At 34.4% G+C, this 23,982-nt stretch overlaps 1 protein-coding gene across 20 annotated transcripts in view; it reads left to right on the forward strand.

Moving 5' to 3' along the window:
• Window positions 1–23,982, forward strand: part of RIMS2 (regulating synaptic membrane exocytosis 2) — a 453,372-nt gene that overhangs the window by 294,663 nt on the left and 134,727 nt on the right. The gene's annotated exons all lie outside the window — the stretch shown is intronic.

Raw genomic sequence — 23,982 nt, forward strand, 5'->3', positions numbered from 1 at the left:
TCTTAAGAGACCAGTAGTGTGATGGATGGAATGCAAGACAATATTTTTCAGAAGATTATAATATTTTAATTTCAGAAGACAAAAAAAATTTAATTGTTCCCAAACACATGTTACAAAAAAGTATCAAAAGGAATTAAACCACAAATCTATTCAAAGTGATTTGTAATTGAATTTGGTGAATAAAAAAGTCAAATTAGCAAAAAATAAAGCTAATGAATAAACAGTGAGGTGTTTGTCATCCAGAATAGTGACTGTATTCATCAGAAGTACAGTAGATCATAAGTGAACCTCCTTTTTGCATTAAACTATGTAATATTTCTGTTTAAATTATGGAAAAAAATTATTTAGTTGTTTCATTAGAATATGATTTTCATACAGAAGGCAATAGCTTGAAGATTCTGAGCTGTTTTCTTAAAAGATTATTACAGAATACTTTTGAGGTACAATGTTGTGTTGAATTTTAGACCAGTCATCTTGAAAGAAGACCTAAACTTGTCCTTAGAGCCTGTATACGCCTTATGGAATGCTGTTGCCTTTTCTCACTGTGCAAGTTCATTTATTGCCTCCCAGATAAATGCATAGCTGTGAAAGGTTGCTTGAAGTACTGTGCCACAATGTTTTTCCATCCCTTCAGTCAAATAATCCCTGCTGGACTGACTTGATTTAGAGAAAAATAATGGGTTTTTTTAGAATGTGACAGGAAAAAATGTGGGAAGGTTGTTGGAGATGAGAGTATTGAATTTTCAAGACCATTCTAGATTAATAGGTGTTTGCTTGATAGGTGTGCTCTGAATATCTGAACACAGTTTTATATGTTGTCTGTATTTTCCAAAACACACAGAGAAATTCACCTCTTCACACATGGTGAGTGGTTGCCTGTGTAATCGAATTATTGACTAGTTATACCTCTATTGCAACATGGAGTCTCTGAACAGGAAAAGACTATTTCCAGATTATTATGTTTTTAATATTCATTATTAATTTGACAGTGATTTTATGCATGGAAAGATTATTAGATTTCAAAATTTTTTAATGAATATTTGTGATGCTGTCTCTGCTATTAATAACCCCCCAGTCATATCCCTAAAGTAACTTTTTATTAGTAATGCTCCTGAAAACTTCTGGAATTGCAGGCAGTTGGAGGAAGTTGAAAAACTGCATCTTTGTATAGGTTTGTAATCTCTCTACATGTTATCCACACTTGGCTCTGAAAACAAATCACATATTTCCTTCCTGCAGCTCTGATGGTTTCTTGTTTCCATGAAACAGCTTTTGAAGCTTCTTGCAGAAAGGGTATTTTGAAATAGTACTGTCTTATAGACATTCTCCGTTGCGAAGTTGAAGTATGACTGAGAATAGGAGTAAGAAAATTCGTTCCTTCCTTTTCTAGATAATTGAGCATTATGTTCTTTGAGGTATATGGCACTAAGGAGTTAGTTGAAACCACATACAAAAAAGCCTAATGACCTCAAGTCTAGTGGCAATTTACCATTCCTTCAAAATTGAATGCATAGTTAGAACAGAAAATAAAATTATTTTTAAAACCCTGAAAGACACTTTTTAAAAAAATTTAATTGGAGATAGTTTTAATTTCAAAGACTAAACCCTTCAATATGTAAAATATGGCTATTACTTTTGTATAATGTGAGGGTAAATTTACAGTTTAAATTTACATCCCTTGCTGTATTAACTAAAGAGTCAAATTGTACTGTGTACATGCTAACCTAAGGTGAAAAATCATGTTAATTTCTTACCCGCATATTTAATATAGGTCTACTAGTTAGTTGTTATCAAAATGTAAGGGTTTTTGTGGGTACTCATGCTCTTACAAAATAACCTAAATTTGTAATGTAAAGAAATATGAATGCTTATGATCTAATATGGACCCAAATTGCTTAAGAACATTTATCTGTAATGGGATAGCCTTGTAAATGTCAGTTTGACATGTTTTAATTAATTTATTTAAGACTGACTTTTACCTCACTTGAGAAACTGAAATCAAACTATAGAAACTATCGAAAAAATTTTGGAAACAGTTGGAATTAAGCTCAGAGTTTTATACTTAAACAATCAATATAATTAGGTGAAGTAGATGAGAAATGTGAGAATCTTAGCATAGTTCCAGAAAGAAAAAGCAAACAACAAAACCACCTGTCTCAGTTTGAAAGACAGGTGTCTTGCTAGGGAGGGGTGGGGCCTCCCTTGGAAAGGAGAATTCAAACCCCCTCCCTTCAAAACATTATACTTTAGAAAATTAAAGAGCTCTGAGGCAGAAGTATGGGAATATACATAACAGGCCTTTGCTAGTAGGTACAGCAAGGCAAACAAACAACAACTACAGCATTAATAGCAAACAGAACCAGGAAGCCAGGAGCAGCTTCCCTGAGCACGGCCCTTTCCCCCTGGTGCAGTTCCGGGCACCGCCGGCGGGGGCGCTGGTGGCTCCCGGCGGGGCGGGTGCGATGGTCCCCCGAGGCTGCAGGGGGCGCTGTGGGCCGGGCTCGGGGAGCGCGGTAATAGCGGCTCAGCCCAGACGGGAAGAGATGGAGCAGGAACTCCGGAGCTGAGGCTGAAGGCGCGGGAGGTCTGGGAGGCAGGGGGTGTGGGCTACAGAGTAGCGAAAAGTTCAGAGCAGTGCCAGAGAAGCAACAGGGAGGCGCGGCCACAGTGACCCCGCTCCCAGTGATGGTGACAGCCGCCTCCTCCAGCGAGGCAGGAGATAACAAGGTCGCAGTTCAGTGGCTGCTCCCAGGAGCAGAGGCTCACTCCACACCACAAGAAACAGGACCAAGCTGGACTTCTGTAGCAGCAGTGAGTTCTTTTCCCCAAGCAAGCAGCTACACTGCTCTCCTCCACAGGCTCGGATCGAGTGAGATAGAGTTTCCCCTCCCCTCCCAGTCTGAAGTACCCAGCCATCAGTGCCTCTTAGCAACACAAAAGGAAAAATGTTCACTAGTAACAAGTAAAGAAAAAAGGGAAAGGCAGAAAAACCTCAACCCCCAACACCACCAAGCTCTATCTGTATATTTCTTTCTGAAAGATGTATCAAAAGTTAACTGCAAACAGCAAGACAGTGTGAGAAAATTATACTCAGACTCACAACTTCAACAAACTTAGATACTATTTAGCAACTATTAATTTAGCTATATTCAGTATCCTAGGTGGGTTCTCCCTGAGGAATAACATTGCTAATGGTGATTAGCATAGGTATGTTAAACCAGAGCATTCTGAGAATGCCTGACTCAAACAGTCTTGCAGGAGAAATGTATGAGAAAGCTCCTAAAGTATAAGTGTTTTTCTGAGAGGTACTTAAAAGAAAACAAGAGAAAAGGAAAGTTATCCACTATTCATTCATCAAAGCTACTGCACACTTTCCATTTAAAAGAAGAAAAGTGGCTACCTGTTTTCTTAAACTATTAGGGTAGTCATAGACATGGATATTTAGAGAAACATTGTCCATTATTTTTAAATCACTTCAAAGATATTATCTGAGTGTGCTGGGACTAGTAGGACTATCATACCCTTGTTACTGAGAGAGATTTCATTCACATGTTTGAATACACATGTGGTTTTTTTTCATTCTGTTGAAAGCATGTGGCTTGGATTTTTTTAACATGAAGTAAACGTTTAAATACATGCAAAAAAAATTTATTTGCTACAATCAAACCAGTGAAGACCAAAATAATTCACCACAATAAGCCTGTTACATGTTAACTAAAACACAAGGTAAATACGTGCTTCTCTTACTTGACACAAAAGTAAAGGTGGTAAGAGCAACATAAATTTTATATATCTAAATGTCATCTAAAAACATGCAGTTGCTATGTCTATGGGTAGTAGGCTCCTAGTCCAATACTGTTATTAAGTAGGTGGCAGATTAGGAAAGGCGTTTTTTTTGGTTTTTTTTTTTTTTTTTTGATAAATTTTTCCATACTAACACACTGAAAAGTACAGATTTTTTTTCAAAATCTTTATTAAATACACAGCTGAATAATATGTAATTAAGTAGTCATTTGTTAATTTTTTAGTTAATTTTAACTGTAAAATCATATACATATAAAATACAAAGATATTGTAAAATATAAAGGGTTTCTGATGCTTTATTTGGAAAATTTGGGATAATTTTTTCAGGTTTCAGTTGTGTGTATCATATGGGTAATGTTCCCACTTGGGGATATGTAATGTCACTGCCTTGCTTCTTTGAATACTCAGTAAAGTAAAAGAAATGCATTGCTGAAAATTTGCTTATAGCTATGTTATAAAATGTTTGCATCAGTTTGAATCTCAATAATTGCAGTGTTTCATGGAGTTCTTTTTCTCCTTTCAAATCACTGTTTCATTGCACAATTATCTGCACCACCCACCTGGTGCCTCCATGAGTCTGCTGAAGGACGATTATCTCTAACAGGGATGTCAGAGTAGGAAGGTTGTAAAGAAGAAGCTTTGAGCCAAATTAAAAAAAAAAAAACAAAAAAAAAACCACAACAAAACACCACCAAGAGTCATAGATATATTCCTCAGAATAAAATGTGCAAGAAAAAAAAAATCCTATGTTAAAAATAATGCAGTTCTGATAAAAGACTTCACTCTTGCACCTTCAGAGCAATGATTTAAAATGCACTATGGGGAGCACTGTGATAATGCAATACTGATTTTCTTATTGAAAGTCATCTTGATTGAATGTATGTCAGCTCACAAATTTTCTGCTGATAATTGCTATTGTTTCGCAACTAAAGTCTCAAATTTTCAGTTACATTCAGATGGAACATTTCTAGGATTTCATCTATCCCAGGAGATTAGTAGAAAATTCTTTAGAATCAATGTAACAAAAATCATCCATACCAGTATTGGTGGAAAAATTGTTGATGTTTAAAAGTAAAGAAAATCTGGGTTTTTTTCTTTAAAAAACCCTATTATTAAACAAAACTATTCTAATAATAAATTCAATGAGATGTAGCAGGGGAAATTACATACCTAGTGCTTTATTCTTGAATGGCATTTGACATTTTCTAAGAGTTAAGGGCTTGACTTCACATTTTATTCCCATAGTTTGTTGGTGTGATTTGCCAGGTGTTTGGGAAGAAGCATGGAAAACATTTTATCACAGAGAACATTAACTGTTGCTTTATTCAGATAAGAATAGAATCTTCTAGAACAGTCTAACTGGACCCTGGTAAAAGTAACTATTTGTAGTAGTTGCTTTCCATTGTTGAAATAAGTAAGCTGCTTATAGAGCTGCGCCTTTTCTCTGAATCTCTGAAAAAATCATTTTACTAATTCCCAGCTCCTTTTACTTTGAACAGTTCTGTGCTCAGCCTCACAGTCAATGTGATCCCAAGCACAATTTTTACATAATTCCTTCCCACAGTAGTTTCCCTAAATTTCATTTGGCAGCTTTCTCCTTTCTACCACTTTCAATGGCTCTTTCCCCTCTAAATTTCCAACTGATTGATCCCAAGAATGGTTATTCTGCAGTCTGATTAAGCTAATTTATATTTTATCACATTGCTAGTTTTTCAGAAAATTGTAGCTTGAAAAATTTGGGTTAAAGTCAAATTCCAGTAAAAATTACATTTTTTAATAATTTAAATAATTTTATACTTTTCATACATTTAATTTGTTGTTTCAGTTGAAAAAATGAAAAAAAAGTGTTACTAAAAATAGAGGATAACACTATTGCCAATGATACAATATATTGCTTTAATTGCAATCAGATAACACACTGGAAAAAAGCTGAATTATGAGAATAAACAAACAGTGATAGGATGAGAAAAATTTCTCGTGTCAACTGAGTTTCATTCACGTAGGCTCTTACAAAAGGGAACACAAAGACATTCAGAATTATTTATGGATATTCCAAGAAGCACGAGGGCGTAATAATACACAGTACATCGGCCTTTCCACAAAAACACTTGGAAGTCTACTGCCCACTCTAGTAGGGAAGCTGGAATGCCAATCAAATTTTAGGACCTGGACTCAGAGAATGAAAATTGACAGAAATAAATTATCTCCTAAATGACTCTTCCTTACTATTAAATAAAATATCCCAAGCAATAGAGAACAGGTTAAACTCCCCTTGCACAGGAAGAACAGAAAAGTATTCCATGAGGCTCAAGTGAGGTACTCTGTGTGTGAGTGTTTTCAAGTGTGCTTCTGAGACTCTTCTAGTATGTTAAGCCTGGACCTGGATACTAGGTACTTCCAATCTGGCAATCTAATTAGTTCCTGAATCACTGATTTCTGTTTTCTTACCCTAACCGTTCACTTAATTTTGTATGAAAATGGACAAATAGGTGAACAATATCATAAAAATCGTAAGTCATTTTCTGTCCACTTTAAAAAAGGAAAGTTAATCCTGTTTGCCAATATACTTGGCATCTTTTTGTCAGAACAGTGGAAATCTCTTTTCACCTGAAACAGCGTGGAAGGGGATACGGATGTGTGTGTATAATAATGATCATATTACAAAACCTACATTGCTGCCTTATTAGACTAACTTCATTATTTTAATATAAGTAAAATGAATTTTTGCTGCAAATTTTCTATCTATTCTATCTGTAACAAAATAGGTAAAGTTTTATAAGTCTGTGAAGATGCAGGTTGTGTTCATTTTCCCATACCATCATTTTACATACTTCTGCAATTCTTCTATAATGTAGGAAGTAAAGAATGTGTGGTAAGAGGCTAGAAATCTAAAGCCAGATTAGAAAAAAAAAAAAAAAAAAAAAAAAAAAAAAAGTATCCTGGAGTTCTTTTGTCATATTAAAAATCTGACATATCTAAATTTTGTCCGTGTCTCCATCATCTTTTGAGCATTCCCATGAATATGCACATACAGGGTAATGATTTTCATTAACAGCTCAAATTATATATTTAGGTAAGATGGACATCTGGAACATTACTGGAGTTCTTTGGCACTTAGGCAATGCAAAGCTTAACATTTTTACTACATTATGATACATCTTTTTATTGTTTTAAGTAGTTTATACTGAGGATTAGCCAAATAAATGTGGTGCATGTTTCAGTCTTGGACATTAAAAATAAGTCATAGGCTTTTTTGGTGTTGCTAACATATTTATAAAAATATAAAGGATTTGTTTTAACCCAAATATATAAAAATGTATGGTAATATATTTAATAGTAAAAAAATCACCTAGTGTGGTATTGACTGGATGCTCAGAAGGAAGATAGCATTTAAGCATTTTGTTCTGCATGTTGAATCAGGTTGGATGTTAAAAAGTATTTTTTTGCTGAAAGAGAGGGAGTGTATACATTGGAGCAAATTCGCCAGGGAAATGGTTGAGTCACTACTGCTGGAAGTGTCTGAAAAACGAGTAGAGGTGACACATTACAATATAGTTTAGTGGACATAGTGGCATTTGGTCCAAGGCTGGGTTTGATGATCTTTGTTGGTGATTCTATGATTCTGTTAAGTTAGATAGCATGGTTAACACGGGCTCTGAGAAAAATGGAAAAGTGTGAACAGCCAGTAGTTCCAGAGGGTCAGGTCAAGCATAAGCTCAAGCTAATCCCACTCCTATATATAGACAGGCAAAGTTCTGAGTGATGAGGTGTCTTACTTTAAACTTGCTACAAGTTATTGCATATTGAATTGTATAAGTAGTTGTATCTATATGGCATCTAAATGGTATCATACTCTGATTCTGAAATCCTGAACTGAACTAAAAAAAAAAAAAAAAAAAAAAAAAAAAAGGTTGAAAATTCCCAAAAAAATTCCCAGAACTTGGTAAGGACGACACTGGAGTTCTGAGTTTCTACAAGTGTTACAATGAAACTTGAAACCAGAAGTTGGGCAATCAGCATAGTTTGGTGGAGATATGAAAAGTTCTAAGAACTGAAATCCTAAGCAGAACATGAAGTGATGGTGTCTCATTCACATGCAAATAAGTGAAGTGAACAGTCTGGGGGTGTTCCTCCTCATGGACAGTAAGCAATCTATGCACAAATAGCATGTGCATTTTCATGGGATTCATGTTCTGCAACATATGTTCTGCATGAAGTCCTAGTTTTATTTAAGACATTGATTTTAAAATAACGGTTAAATATATTGTATTTATTGATGTCATATATTTTTCAAAGACTACCAGAAACTTGACAGCAGTTCACTTAAAAAGTAAAAGGCAAATTGAATTGTTAAAATTAAAATGTCATCTACCAGCTGGAAACACTTAATTGCTTATTAATATTAGAGCATGGGTTTTGAGATGTTAATTCCAGGGTTACATCTGGATAATTTAAAGGCATATTCATGTGGACATAGCTGGCAATGTATTCATGTAGTGGAGATTATAACCTGACGTGCAGTTGTTTGCCATCATTGTACATTTAGCTCCTGGGGATAGACTCCTACATTTTTATTTGATTGTTCTTCCTGTGGATGTGCCAGAGAAATTCCAGAGAAAATTCTAAGAAGGTGGTGAATTACTTTCTAATATTTCTTGACAGCATGCTGACTGGTAGGCTGCTATGGGTAGACTTCTTTTAATACTTAGGTCTTTAAATCAGTTTATAAACATTCATAGTTTTTCGCAGCTTGCAGTGTAAACTCTATGACTATTTTAAAAAATATTAATGCTTCTTCGAATTTTAACTGTACCATGTCAAATTGGGCCTTATTGAATTGTGTACAGTTCCTCATTCTCCTAACAAACTGCAAGGTTTAAATTGTACAATCAGGGATTTAAGTTAGCTTTTTATAGTGGAAACTCTTCTTTTGCTTTTATTTGACAGAAGTGAACACAAAGACATCTTGTACTATATATAATTGACCTAATATAAGGAATATTTTCATGTAGCTGATGGTGTATTTTATCCTCATGCAAAAGAAGCAAATATTATAAGTGTAGGTAATATACCTACTGGTAAAAATCTGTTTGATTCCTGGAAAAACATTAATCATAAGCAAATTAAGATACGAAAACTAAAAATGAAGGATGAGGTTTTCCATGTTTCTTGTGAAGTCAGTTTACACTTCCAATGTGGACAGTTGTGATTACACTTTCCTTTGAAATATCCCAGCTTCAGGGAAACTGTAGCCAATAACTCTTTGTTAATGGTAAATACCTCTCTTTAACAAACCCTTTTCCCTGTACTGTGTGCCTGTATTTATATTAGAAGTAAAAAGACTTTTTCTATTTTTGATAATTGGAGAATATCTAGTGCAATGAATATGTTTAAAATGCATAAATTTTGACATTGTTTCATGATACAAATAAAGTATAAATAACTTACTTATATTATTTTGAATTACATTTGGGTTTTTTGGCATATTCTGGTACTGATGTTATATCTCTTCATTATTTATTTAAATAATGAAACTCTTTGATCTAAGTTCACCTTTTATCACAGTATTAGGAGAACTTGCACTTAAAAATAGGAAAGCTCTGGAGCTATGTGGGGACAGATTTACAAATGGTGGTAGCCTGTCAGACAGATTAGGTAAATTTCTTTCAAAGATATTATTCATAATAAAGTTATGACTGCCTTCAAACAAGGTACTCCACCTTCAAACAATAGGTAATCTGACTACTTGGGTTGCTTTCAGAGATCTATGCATTTTTTCTTCCTAACTGAAATACTGTAGAAAATCCCAAATTTTAGCTATCTTTTTGATCCATAATCTCCCACTGGCTTCTCAGAATAAATGTGGGAATCATCTAGATAATTTTATCTTTAGAACTGTAAAATTATATTTTGTTAATAAGTCCAGTGATCTTAAACAGTGTTTTGTAGCTCCTGTATTCTCAGATTGTAATGTTTTCTGGTTTTGTGTTGTGTATCATTCATCATTCCTTCTCCATCTTATTGTCTCATATTTTTCTTTCTGCCATCACTTCAGTCATTATGTTACTTTACCTCGTTCCCGGTACACCCAGTCCACAGATCACCATTACAGGGATGTCAGGTATATGTTTTCCTCTGTGTGACTATGTGTGGGTAATGCATGTATTTCTCTGTAATTACATGTCCACTTCTGGTTTTATTTGTCTGTGTATAGTGGTAGAAAACATAGAACTTGAGTTAGTATCATGATTAGATTTGTTAACATAGTGTGTATACAAACACTGGGTAATTCTTCCTGTGTTGCACTTGAATAATTTCTCACTGCCAATAGTCTATAATTGATGGTCCACAAAGATGATGCTTTATTGACATCACTCTGATGTCTTTTAAAGATTATATAAAGGAAATCATTTAAACCAGCAAACATTAATACCTGATAATACTGTGATTTTAATATGCATAAAATCATGTATGAGGGGCTGTGTTAAAGGCTGTGATAAAACTGGAGAATGATACCTTTTTCATAGTCTTGTAGCTCTTGTAGCTGCGAGCCAATATACTTTAATTTTTAAAAATAGTTTTGCCAAGTTCACTGAATTTCCAGTCATGTTCTGTTACAGTGTTTTGTTCTGTTGCTGGCATTGCTTGTTTTTCATGTTGTTTTGTCCTTGTTTCATCTTTTTGTTGCTTTTCATTGTGTTCACCCGTTCTGTTTTGGCAGCCAGGATCACACAATGTATCCTCTATTTTGTGAAGATGCAATCAGATTACTCCGCTCCCGTACGATGTGCCGTACCTATTCTGAGGGTGCTTATTATGATCTTGAGAGGTATAACTGATGTGGAGTATACCATTAGCTCTGCCTCACTGACACTCGCATGTTTGATTTCCAAACTCAGAATGTGATCTGTGTTTTAAGAGATAAACACATACAGTGAAATATGTTTTATAATACTCTGGGTATGTATGCATCTTAAAACTGACTACTTGTGGCCATGGGTAAATCCCAGGAGGTGCTGAATAGCTTTGCAGAAGCCAGTTTTAAAATAGGTTATATGGATATCATGTCTGTGTCTTTTATAACTCCTATTTTTGCTGGAATTTTCCAGAGTGCTTGTAGCATTTATTATTCTCTTTGAAATAACAAAGAAAAGCCTATCTACTTTAAAGTACACAGAAAGAGTGTCTTTCTGAAGTCTCATACTTTGCGTAACTGAAAAATAGAGTGAAAAGTAAAAGTGTATGCTTATGTAAGCTTATGTTGTATATATTTGTATACTGCATATTCTGTGATTTAGGAATACTTGTACACACAACACCTGTGTGTGATTGCAGAACATCATAGTTCCTATTTACACATGAAATATGTGAGAGAGAGAGAACTTGAGTCCATAACAATTTGTGTGATATAATTTGCCACTTGAAATACAGTGAATTTTAAGAGATGCTGCTGAAGTACTGTAATTAAGATATTGTATTGGTTTAGATAGACAGGTATCTGCCAGGGAAGATTGGAGTCTCCCTTGGTATGTAAGCTCCTCCCCCCCTTTCCAAATTATTATTAATTTGCAATTAAAACCTGTCAGGCAAAGATTTTGGGAATAGGTATAGCAGTTCTTTACTAGGGATATAAAAAAAATTACAAATGTCGTACAGAGGAATAAGCAAGCAAACAAACAAATTAGAAATCCTAGAAAACCCTGACAGAGTCAGAAATACAACCCGACACCCTGTTGGACAGCTTCAGATCAGATACAATGGTTGACAGAGGTATTGCTTTAATAGAGGGGCCATGTAAACATTTCTAAAGCAAGAAGTAAAGAACTCTTTATATATTTGCTTCATGGCTGTCCTCTGGATGTGGGTCTGAGAAGTTCGTTAATGCTTGCTCTGAATTCAGATCATATGTCACCATATTTTAAGTGAATGTAAGATTACATTTGGGTGAAGAAACAAAAAAGGATCTGAAAAATCCTTTGAAAGAAACATTGCTTTTTAAAAATTCTCCAAAGCTATAGACATTTTAGCTATTAGACATTTTAACATTTAGAACTAAGTCAAACATTTGCTTTGAAATGATGCTGTTTTACATGAAACCTAGTATGAAGGAAGTGTATAAATAGTTCTGTCCACATGTAGGAACTTTGATATTTTGTGTGTTTTCTTAAAATGCATTATAAAATGTGCTCATTTGTATGCAATTTCAATAATTAATTTTGATATACTTTTTTTGGCCTTAGGTATATTCTCTGATTTGCACTACTTTATCTGAACCTGTTTCGGATTACTGGTTGTGTCTGTGACTGCTCAGATATCAGTGAAAGTTGGAGCTATTCTAAAATTGTCTTACTTTGAGGTTCTTGACTTGTAAATCTCAGTCTTTGTTTCCAAAATTAATCTCTCAAAAAGTAAAGTAAAACAAGGAAAATAAAGGGCGAAAGTCACAGTACTTCATAAAGATGAAAAAACTAGGATTTAAGCAGTAGGAAAATCTTTTTCAAGGCTTTATGGAACAGAAAGTTATTAAAGCTAATTCCACCCAGGATCCGAAATGAAAATCTGACATGAAGTGGAGTATTTCTAGCTCACTGTTAGAAGAGTATGTTGAGACTCCTTGGGCCTAGAAACTGATCCTGGATTCTATGATCCTCTTGAATCCAGGCTGCCTGTTACTTGAGTCATCCTACCAGATATGAACTCCTCTGAGAACCTCAGGGCCACAACTGTAGTTCCCAGTTTATCATCCTATTTGTCTTCCTGTATTCTAACAGCAATTTAAGGACAATTTATAGAGTAATTGTTATCCAATTTCTCCTTACATATTTAAACCCACTAGTTTTCTATTCCTCATTTTTATTGTAAATATATGAACAATTACTTTTTAAACAATATTTCCTCTTTTATCTTTACACTTTTTCCTGGTTCAATGCTTACTCTAAAACACATTATTTTGTAGGCCAGGGTGCTATTCCTGTCTTTGTTCCACCTTCTTAATCAATGTCTTGTTGATACCAAATAACCACATCTCTTCCTGTCTTTTACTTTCACTTTATCATGCATATGAAACAACTTTCCACTTTCCACTATTCATCAAAATAGCAAGTATTTTTCTGCAGAGTCCAGCATTCAGAAAAGAGTCTGTCATTTGGGACAGAGAGTTTTTGCCTCATGTCACTCTGAATGCATCACTGTCTGTGTTCTGCAGGCAAATAAATCATATAGATGTATTAGTCAAAATTACTTGCCTTGGTTGTTCATGGCTCCTTTTATTGCTTATCTTGTAGTCATTCACAGCCACCCCATTAACTCTTGTGGTCTGTTCCACCATTTTTTTTCCCTTTTTTTTTTTTTTTTGTCTCCACAGAGTGACTACTTGGCTCTCTTTCATCTTTTCTCTGAAGTTTAAGTTGGTTACTGTTTATCTGATATGATAGAATTCAGTTCATTAGTTCTAGGACACTTTTACATTATCAAAACCCTTAATTTCTAAGGTCATTCTTAGGTTATGGAGTTCATAATTTTGTTTTTCTGATAGCCCCCCCATTTCAATAAGTCCAGGTCTTTCCCTCCTAAAGGAACAGCAGCTTTGAGAAGATATTTACTCCAGCAAAGCCCTTTCTGTGCATTTTCAGTGGCTTCAGAGCCCTTAGGACCTGGGGTCTTCTCAAGAACCTGCTGCTCAGTACCACACCTCAAATTCCTTTGACTCTTCAATGGTACAAGTCAGCACGGTAGCACCAGCTGGTATCAGTTCACATTGCTGCAGCTGCTCACACTGAATGTACACAATACATTATGACTGGACGTGTTGAGCTTTACTTACACTTTTATTTATATCCCCCATTTCTGAATCCTACAGAGTTACATGGGCTAATTCATAATCTGACAGTAACACATTTTAAATTGTCTGACACACACATGATCTCAATGACAAAATAATGTTCTCAAGATTCTTATTGTTAACCTTGTCCTTTTGTTTAAAAAACATTAGCACTTCATTCCAAATAAATTTATGCTGAAAACCTCACTGTATGAAATTCTTTCTCAACTTATCTACCTCAGACCTCAGCTTAATGAGCAAGAGCACCACAGTATGTGCAATTTATTTTTTCCCCTTAGCCTTGGAGGTTATTGTTTGTAAGTCATAAAACCTGGTTTGTTTATATTTTGTGCAGGATGTTAGGTTTTTTTCAGGCAGAGCTTCTGTTGTTTTACTTAAGGAATTTGGATTTTGTTTCCATTTTCTTTCCTGATTTTGTTTTACCTAGCAGATATTTTCGAACATCCAAAACCTACTTTTAGTGAACATTCTCTGTTGTTTAATTACTAGTTTTTTTAGGTTTTTGTCAATGTAAATTTTTACTGCTGTGAAATATGTGTGTATTGATCAAGTGTTATTAATAAGTTGTCAATTATTTCTGAATAGAATTTGAAAGCAGAAATTTAAATTTTATATATATATATTAGAAAATTTATGTCCAGAGTACAAGGCTGAATTGAAAATAAATGTGCTGTATCTTCATCACATCTTAATAATACAGTAAGGGAATACAGAATGAGAAAAGCACCCTCTAAACTGTCTGAAATATCTGTGCTATTTATTCCATATTCAGGAGGACTAGGCAGGAGAGAAGAGTGCCTAATTCATATTATGATGACACAGCCTATACTCCTGAAAGGTATTTTAATTTATGTAGTAAAAATAGATAGAGTTGAGTAATAAATTTTTATGAAGCATAGACTAAAATTATAATTGGCCTAGACTAATGATATTTAAATTTACAGTGCACTTTATGCCATATTTCTCTAAATACAAAACAACTAATCTTCATAGTTTTAAGTACCTCATTTTCTTTTTAGCCCTCCATTAATTTGACTTCGGATTTTTTTAAGCATAATTCTTAACTTGGAAAATTTTTTATTCATTAGATGTGGGAGGAAAACTGAATGGTACAAAGGAGCTTAGGTACAACTGAAGGTTTTTTCTCCACTTAACTGCACCATAAATCTAATGGCTAACCTTTTCTCTCATTAGAAGTGATTCTAGGGCAATTTAGAGTCCTCAATTTCATTCTTTCAATAACCTGAGTACCCTAAGATGGTACTCAGTTTTTTGCATGTTACTGCTCACCTTGACTTAAAAAAGGACTAACCAAATGCCTTCAATTTGGTTTTGAGTGTTTGCCGTGCTAAGAACCAAAGTAGTATTGTTCTTCCTAAATTTTGTATCACAGCGAGCATAATATCACTAAAATCTGACATGTAATCTGAAAAGTTTTGGGGTGTCTCTGGAAATAGTTATTTGACAACAGCCTTTCATGTTTAAAGAGCTAGGCCAAAAGGGAAGGAAATCTGAAGAAAGGAGCAAAACAGTGTTCCTCTCCCTCTTTACAATTAGATGTTTTATACTTCTCTGTCCATTTTTAAGTCAATGTCTGATTTTTGTCTATGCTATGGGAACAGGTAAAGCAGGGGGATTTTTTTGTAACTAATAGCAAAAGATTTTGGCTTTATTTGATTACTATGAATAAATACATTCATATTTAAGAAAAAACTAAAGTGCACTGCAATTTTAAACCAGTATTTATGTATTTATGGTGTCTGCAATAAAGTAGTTTTCTCAAAAACTCTTACCTAATATACTGATTGATTGGACAGACTGGCTTTAGTTTTGAGGATATGGATTATCAGGGAGAGTCTAAAGATGTACTACTGTCATTCTCCAGCAGTATTTAAATTTATATGGGATTAAATCCAAATCTAATCTAAAAATAAATTAGATTAAACAGAAATTATCTTTATCCAGCAATTGATCTGGCTATAAACCATTAAAAAAACCCAAAAAACCCCAAAAAACCAACAACCAAAAACCAGTCCCCATACCATCCAATTGGACATAGAAGAAACAAGGGCAGCTGACTGACATTCACATATATTGCACCCCATATGGTCTTCCCTCAACGTAATGTCCAGGAGATGTGGGGTTATTAAGCTTGTAAACATGCTGCGAACCCTCAGATTCTGCAGCATAAGAATCTGGAGAAAAGGCAGACAAGCAAAAAATACTGCTGTGATTCTCAGGAACAGATTCATGAAAATTATTGGATTGGTGTATTCAATCCATCAATCCATTAAAAAGTTTTTCCTTTAGCCTATGGCTAATGTTTTAAATACATAGAAATATTTTTTTTGGTCCAAATTGATAATATAGTGGTCTCTTGACATTTTCTGATAATCCCTGTCTTCTCACTAACCGTCATGTCAAAATCCTTGAACAGAGACAACATATGCATTCCCTGGCTTTACCCTAGCAAAATCCTGAAAGTGTAAAACCCCAGAGATTTAGCTGAAACTCCTTAACCAAATGGTGGATGATTTGTATCTATTTTTAATATACTGGAGTAGTGGCACATAAGCAGTTTGTCCCCTGATTTCTTAAAGGAGCTTTTTTTGTCCCATTCTTTATTTTCTCATTAGTTTTTCTTAAGATAAATATTTCTATATGTGTTTTTTGTTGTCTTCAGCAGATTTGCTGAAGTGATGCTGCTAATGCTTGGGCATCCTGTATTCAATACCTGAAAGGACAATGCCACTATAAAATTTAATTTGTTTTCATTGTTTGATCAGTGAAGTGAATTTTCTTCTGCTTCTTACATACCTGTGAGAGACCAAGTACCCTATCAAATGCAAAAGAAAAAGATTACAATTGGAAAGGTCATGTATTTGAAGTTAAAAGCAATATTTAAAACTATTAATGCATATTATATTATTTTTGTTTAATCTTTTCTCTCCAAAATTACTTTTTTGTTGTTCCACGAGCTCAATAGCCATTGAAAACACGAAGACATTTAGGTACAAAAAGATAAGGGATCAATCAGTCTTTATGGAACTGAAATTTATAGCTTAACTGCTGAAAAGACTAGAGGTGAAATATAGTGATTGTATAAGGAACAAAGCCCAATAATTTTCTTCATGTTTGGTTTTGGAAAAGTTAGTTTTCTTTATACCTGAAAAAAATATGAAATGTACAAAATTAATTGAAAACATTTGGAAATTTTCCCATTTTGTTGAGAAATGGTCATGTCACATGAATTAGAATGCTAATAGTAATACATCATTTTTTAATAACACTTCTTTATTTTAACTGCATTATAAAGGTGGTACAATGGTGCAAGTTCATGGGCAGATGATATAGTCAATGGTTCAGCTGAAAAATATGGGTAAGTAAAGTGTGTGGTGTTACAGATAAAACTAAAATGTGTTCGGGATCTTTATAATAAGAGTTCATTTATAATTGTACCAAATTTATTCCTAATAAATGTATTTTTCTTGATATCTTTCTTTCTTGACTCAGAACTAAGGCACTTATGTTCTAGTCTTTTTTCCAAGATTAAACTTTTATTCAGTTACAAATAGAAAAAGAACATTAATTATGTTGGAACTATTTTTAAAACATGTTCTCACTGTTCAGGGCTGCTTTAATGAAAAGAGGCTTTTTTAGTGATACCTGCCTACATTTGCAGTGTTGAGGAAGGTGTCTTTGAGATGTTATACTTTTTTTTACTCTTAGAAATAATCCCAGTTCTATCTGTCTGACTGTTTTCCATTGTGATTGATGCATAACCCATGCAAAGTGCTGTGTACCTTACAGTCTTTAGTTCTTCCCAGTGGTAGCTGGCTTCTAATAAAGAAAGCACAAAAAATTTCCTTGCTTTTAGTTGGTTGACTTCCCCCTCATTTTCTTACTGCGCTTGCAAGAATTTTGGAGTTTTTTTACTTCCTTTCTTTGTGAATGTGAACAGAGAACATAAGAGACTGTTAAATTGAAGTTGAAAAAATCTGACAAAACCCAGAATGAATCCATCAGTGTTTTAATGTGGACTTCTCTCTTTAGAGAGGAGAGATGTGTGAGGGTCTTTGGCTAAACATTAGTGCAGTTGCAGAGACTTTAGAACATGTATCTTCTGTAGGTCTTTGAACCACAGTGCCACTGTTCATTGACTCTTCATTTTTAAGTGTACAGCAAGGACCATAGTTATTACTTCATCCTGGAAACTGCACAGGCATTTTGAAAATGAGCAGCATTTAAAGACGGCTGGAAACTGCTTGGTGGAACTAAAGCATTTGCTTCTGATAGTCACATGAAATAGTTGTGGCTTACTTCTCTTTTCTTACTTTTAGTCCTGAATAGATGCTAACATAAGTAAATATCTAAAAATAGATTTTTAACATGAAAAAGAAACTTGTTACTACTCTCTGTCTCCATTTAACTTTAGCTCCAGTAATGTTTGGCAAAAGAAAAAAAAAAGATAAAATCATTTGTTGTGAACCATTATGACTTTTAGGTAAAACATCAGGCATAAAAAGCACTTTAATAGAATAAAGACTGCTGAAATGGATCTGATTCTGTACAGATCAATGCATTTAGAGAATGCCTTTAAGAGAAATTAAATGCTATTTTGCTCATTCATAATTTAAGAACTTAAAAGATAAGAAAGTTTTACATACTTGCTCCTGTTCGAATGATCTGATTGAAATCCTGGTTTCATCAAGAGACAAAACTCTTGATGTCAGAGAGGTCAGAATTACAGGTCTGTTGCCAAATGTTGAGAAGAGGATAAACATGTAGCTGTAGTATGTATACACAAAAACTGCATAGTTACAACTCTGGTTGTGGTAATTTACTGTTTAAACATCTGCCATATTATTGGTTTTTAAAAATGCCACTGAAAAAGAAAAAGCCAAGTATGTATATGTGCCACATAGAAATAAAGTAATATTTAAGATCTGAGGAAAAAAATCCCACAAAATCCATCAAGAACCAAATACATTTCATATTTTGTATTTAATACTGCACTTTGAAAGGTGTATTTAAGTACATGTTTAGTTTTAAGGCTGTAATTACTTTGATTCATTAGTCTTTAGTCTTGATGCTCTGCTGATCTGCATTTGAACATTCAAGCTCTAATAGGAAATTCTTCTTTTCATTGATTCTCTCTCAAGATTCTCTATACATTGTCCTATATACCACTGTACTTCAGTCATGAGACACATGTTAATTAAAACCCAGGCATGTTCCTGGTTTTGCTCATACATTATGGTATAATATTCAAGCTGAGTGGGTGAAGTATTGTGTTCCGAAATGGGAAAAACTGTGGAATATATTTATAATATAAAGCTGAAAGTGTTATATTTTGGAATATTTCCAGTACTTTAATGGAAGTTTAGATTATTATCTGGAGAAAGTCACTGCAGTAGACTCAGTTATAAAACTGAGCTGCGGTGAAGGAGATGAGAGGATTTCAGCTCTCATCTTTGAGAATTTTGAATTCCCAGCTTTTGAATGCTAATCAGCTTTATCATGATCTTCAATGAGTCATCTCATGAACACAGAGATGTGTATTCCTGCAGGGTGATTCTTTTATATGTGTCAGTTAAGGGTCTGTGTTAAAGATGTTGAAAGTTAGAAAAAAGTAACTGGCTATGTAAGTGAAAAGGTTCATTGCAAGTACCAAAAGCAATAAATTAAAAGCACTACAATATTTTACAGATAAAAATTATGTGAAATGCTCCTCATTTCAGTCTTAATTGTTCCAGGAGCTACATTACTTTTTGGTTTTATTGATATTTGATTGTAATAGCTTGTATAAAGCTCTAACTGCATCCACAGAGTCATAAAATCATTTGAGTTGGATAAAAGATTGTCTGTTCCAACTCCCTGTGTGAGGCATGACTTCGCTATTCCTCAGCAAATATATCAATGATGACACATATTTTGGAGAGTAAAACTCAACAGGTATAGATATATATGCTTTCCTTAAGCATTTTTATAATTGTACCATGCCATGTGTTAGCATGGTTATCTATGTTGACAACAGTTGCCAAAGTGACTGCAGTGCCATGTCCAGGTACCTGAGCAAGCTGTGAGCAATTGCATTTCTGTAGCTGCAGCAGAACACAGGAGTGTGGAGCACAACCTGCCTGGGACCATAGCAGAAGTCCCTGCTTTGTCTGCTTAGAGATAAAATAGTTCAGAGTGAGATAGAATAGTTCAGACTCTGGCATGTTACAGTTTAATTATGCCTGTCACTGGCATGGAAATATATTGGTAGTTACCACATATACCACAGGGTAATATGCATGTGATTAGTCATATCAGTGCATGGGTGTATGTGTGTGTGTATATATATATATATATATATGTATATATATACACATATATAAAAACCACTATAGAATATTACAGTAACCAAAATATCTTGCTTTGCTTTTTTTTAAATCCACAGTACCTAAAAGTTTTATGTTCCTGTCTTTTAAAAACTATAGCAGCACATAATTTTATATTAAGTTCCTTTATGAGTATAGATGAGTTACTTGCTGAGATATCCTGTCACCAGTTTTTCTAGAGATTTCACAGTGTACTGCTCTTTCTCATTTTCTATTGCAATATTTGTGACTCAAATTTAAGTTTTTTGGTACTAGAAATTTCATTTGTTTGTAGACATGCTTATCTATGTTATGCTAACAGAGGATCTTGTGTCTGTGACTAAACAGCAAAGTTCCTATAGCTAGTAGAAGAATAATATGTCCAAGGATTGAAATCCAGCAGCCATCCACAGACACTGACAGGTATTGCCATTGTATATTAGCTGAAGTTTGAAATTATGATACGTAGAAAGTGTGTTGTTGTATTTTTCTTGTTCTGTTCAGTGTTTCTAGATGAAAAAGATTCATAGGAAATTAATTGTAGTGTACTGTAATCCTACAGCAATTCTATTTTTATTTCTTCAGGTTTTTGTTACAAGCAAAACCTAATGCTAAAATGGTGATTGGCATGATCTCATCATTTGTACAGAGTAAAAGAATTTAACATAGATTTTTAAATAAACTGTTTGCAGTAATTTTAGGGGAAAAAAAGTTCTATTTGTTATGTAAGCTGTTACAATTGCTCACTGTTGAAAAATGTTAATCTTCTATAAAGCTTTCTCTATCCATGTTTAGACCAATGACTATAATAATTTGTTGAAAAATCTTTTTATTTGTTAAGGAAAGCAAAAAATCTGAAAAATTAAAAATCAGAAAGTCTTATTTATTGCATTGGGAAAAGAGTTCACGTTTGAAATTTGCGGTACATATATATATATAAATGGAGATAAATCAGTGTATAAAATAAAATTTGGTAGCACCTTTGGTTAGGTACTACAGCAAGTAGAGTTTACTGTGGTACCTAAATGATATTAGATTATACTTCTAATGCTTGATGGGTTTGGAATAAGATGTTGGACTGTGAATACTCACAGAGCTTTCTGTGTAGTGACTTACAGAGAGCTCAAACAGTCTCATAGCTATCGGCTTGTTTGGTTTACAAGCAAAATCTGCTGTACCTTTTTCTCAGGATCAGGGAGAGTTATGCTTACAAGTCTTGCAGACTTTGGCCAGGAGATTAGCCATCTACCACGCCTGTCTCCCCAAGCAAAAGTAGAAGGGTGCTACAATAGGCAGTACTAGATGGAGAAGGTCATTATTTGTATTTTCATAATTGTCTTTTCAATAACTGTATTTTCATTATGAAAAGTCTGTTAGCAAAGGTGAACAGTGCTAGTGTACATTAAAATATTCTATGGATGTTGAATAGTTGAACTAAGACTACCATATTTCCCTCTTTAAAAATCAGTAATTCATTTGTAATGAGAAAAGAAGAGAGTTTCATCTAGATAATTTGTAAGCATAAGTCTTTAAGAATGATATCTGAAAAGTTAGAGAATTCCATTTTTAATTTAACTTCCATAATTATGTCTGCATTTTGATATTCATACATAATTGTATGGAGTGGTAAGGAAGGGGTTTTGCTGCACAAGCAGGTACTTGGAATGAGTGTTTTCCTATAAAAGGGACAGTTGCTGAAGACTGGGGTTATCTAGTATGTGTGTTTACTGTTAAAAGGGTAAAGAATAAGTGAGGATGAAGAACAGAGGGTAAAAATGTATTTTGAATTGCTCTTTTCATCTCTGTGATGTAAAACCACAAAGTGAAGCTCTTAAGTGGAAGACTGTCCCCTTGAAATACCCCCCCATATGTTGTAATGGTTATTGAGAGAGGACTGGAGCCTGTAGCCTGGAACCTGAGGATGACAATCAGTTTAACCTCAGGACTCAGCTTAGTCTTCAAATCCTTCAGTCTACCTAACAGCATTGCCACAGCTTCAAAGGTTTACTGCCAAAATCCACCTTCTCCTTCACTTCAGGGAACTCCTCATTGTTTTCCACTTGAAGGAAATGCCCACTTGAGATTGTAGCAAACTGTATATTAGCTACTGAGTACTGAGAAATTTTTGAGGCCTTTATCTGTTAGCATAGTGGTTAGATACAGTTGCTGCATGATGTTCTGCAGAGCACAAAACCTGCCCACTAAGCCATTAGTATTGATCCCAATGGTAAAAATGCCTTCCTCCTAATCAGGTCAGACCCCTAATATCCTAAAAACTACTTTCTACACCTATGGAGCTGAAGAGAATGAGGCCTTAAGAGCAAAAAATGGGAGCCTTAACTTCTCATGAAGTCTTCATGAGAAGCATGTGGTTGCCACTCACCTGTTCCTTTGTGTGTCCTACTGGCTGTTGGAAGGAGAGAGAAATAGAATATGGAGTGATGATACCCTTACCATATTGCCCAGTCCCTGCTGCTGGATGCTCCAGCAGTCCTCTACTCACTGAGAGGAGAAATGCTGACAGACCCAAAAAAGTCTCTGTGAGCTCATTAATATTCTCAAATACGGGGATAGACAAGATAAGGGTGTCTAAAAGGGTTTTTCAAGATCTGGATCTAAAATACTGTTATTTTTTGTAATTTTGTTGAATTTAGCAGGATTTTTTTCTCAGAATTTATTCCCATAGTCAAAGAATGTATTCTATATCATTTCTTGCCATCATGCAGATGGGTGACATTTTTCTCACCTTTCATAAAACTGAAACCTCTCTTAAACAGTTACTTAAATTAAACAGTATTCCTATCAAAGCTAAGGTCGTGTTTCTCTGTCTATCAACAATGTAAAAGAAGCGAGACAGTGGATGTTTTTGCTGATGAAGCTTCCCATTCAGAAACAGAACTGATAGAAGAAGAAGTGAGGTAATCTTGTGGTTTTGTGCCAGGCTCATTGTACTTTTCTTACAATCTTTAGTGCCTCAGCTTATAATTACCATTTATGTGTCTCACTGTGGTGTGTTTGCTTATTAGGAGCTTATAGATGTAGGTTCATGATGTATGGTATTATTCTGAATTTGTCTGTGGCAAGTCCTGCTCTAGGAGTCCAATTACGACCTCATGGAAGGCCTGAACAGACTGCTTTCAATAAATGTTTTATAAATGCATTCAGCAAAGTCAGCCACTATATTCTTTTTCAATGCTTTTAGAAATAAAATGCTGTCACTAACACAAAAGTCTTCATAATAAGTCTGTGGTATGTCTCTATCCTTTTTAATACTAATTTAAAAATTGACTTCTTATTACACTTAATCACCATCAAGCCACTCATTGTATTAACTGATTTCATTGTAAAATGCATGACTTCGCTCAAGGAAAAGTCCTGAAGGGTACACATTCCCCATTTGTATTTTGTATCTGTTCAGTTACTCAAGGAGAGCTGGGAGGAGTGTGATTTTAATAAACAGCTCCATTAGGGTATGGATTTTACTTTTTACATTGCCTTGATTTAGTGCATTTGAAGATACTTCTAGGAAATATTACTCCTTGTAAACAGACCAGATACATTGGGAAAAAAGGTGGGGCTTGATTAATTTCTGAAAGTAATGGCCTGATTAATTGCCTAAGATAGTAGAGAATAGCAGTGCTTGATCAAGAAAATCTCTTTGACTCAGTCTAATTTCTTCCTGTTACATCTCTAACAATAACTTTTTCCATTGCTATTTTGGTGCAGTTCCACGGGCTGTGGGTTAAAAGAATTTTTTAATTGCAAACCAATTTTTTTCAAGTTGTTGGAACCTCCATGAGTACTAATGATGTACATTTTCATCTGATTGCAGTCTGAGCACCAAATATGAATCTATCACTAAAGCCTACTCTATGTATAACAGAAACTATACCAAAGTCTAATAACAGTTAACAGTACTACATGGTAATTGTAAAATCTAGATTGTGGACTTTCCTACGAACAAGAGTGCTA

Source organism: Sylvia atricapilla, chromosome 1 (genome assembly GCF_009819655.1).
Source record: "Sylvia atricapilla isolate bSylAtr1 chromosome 1, bSylAtr1.pri, whole genome shotgun sequence".
Classification (NCBI taxonomy): Eukaryota; Metazoa; Chordata; class Aves; order Passeriformes; family Sylviidae; genus Sylvia; species Sylvia atricapilla.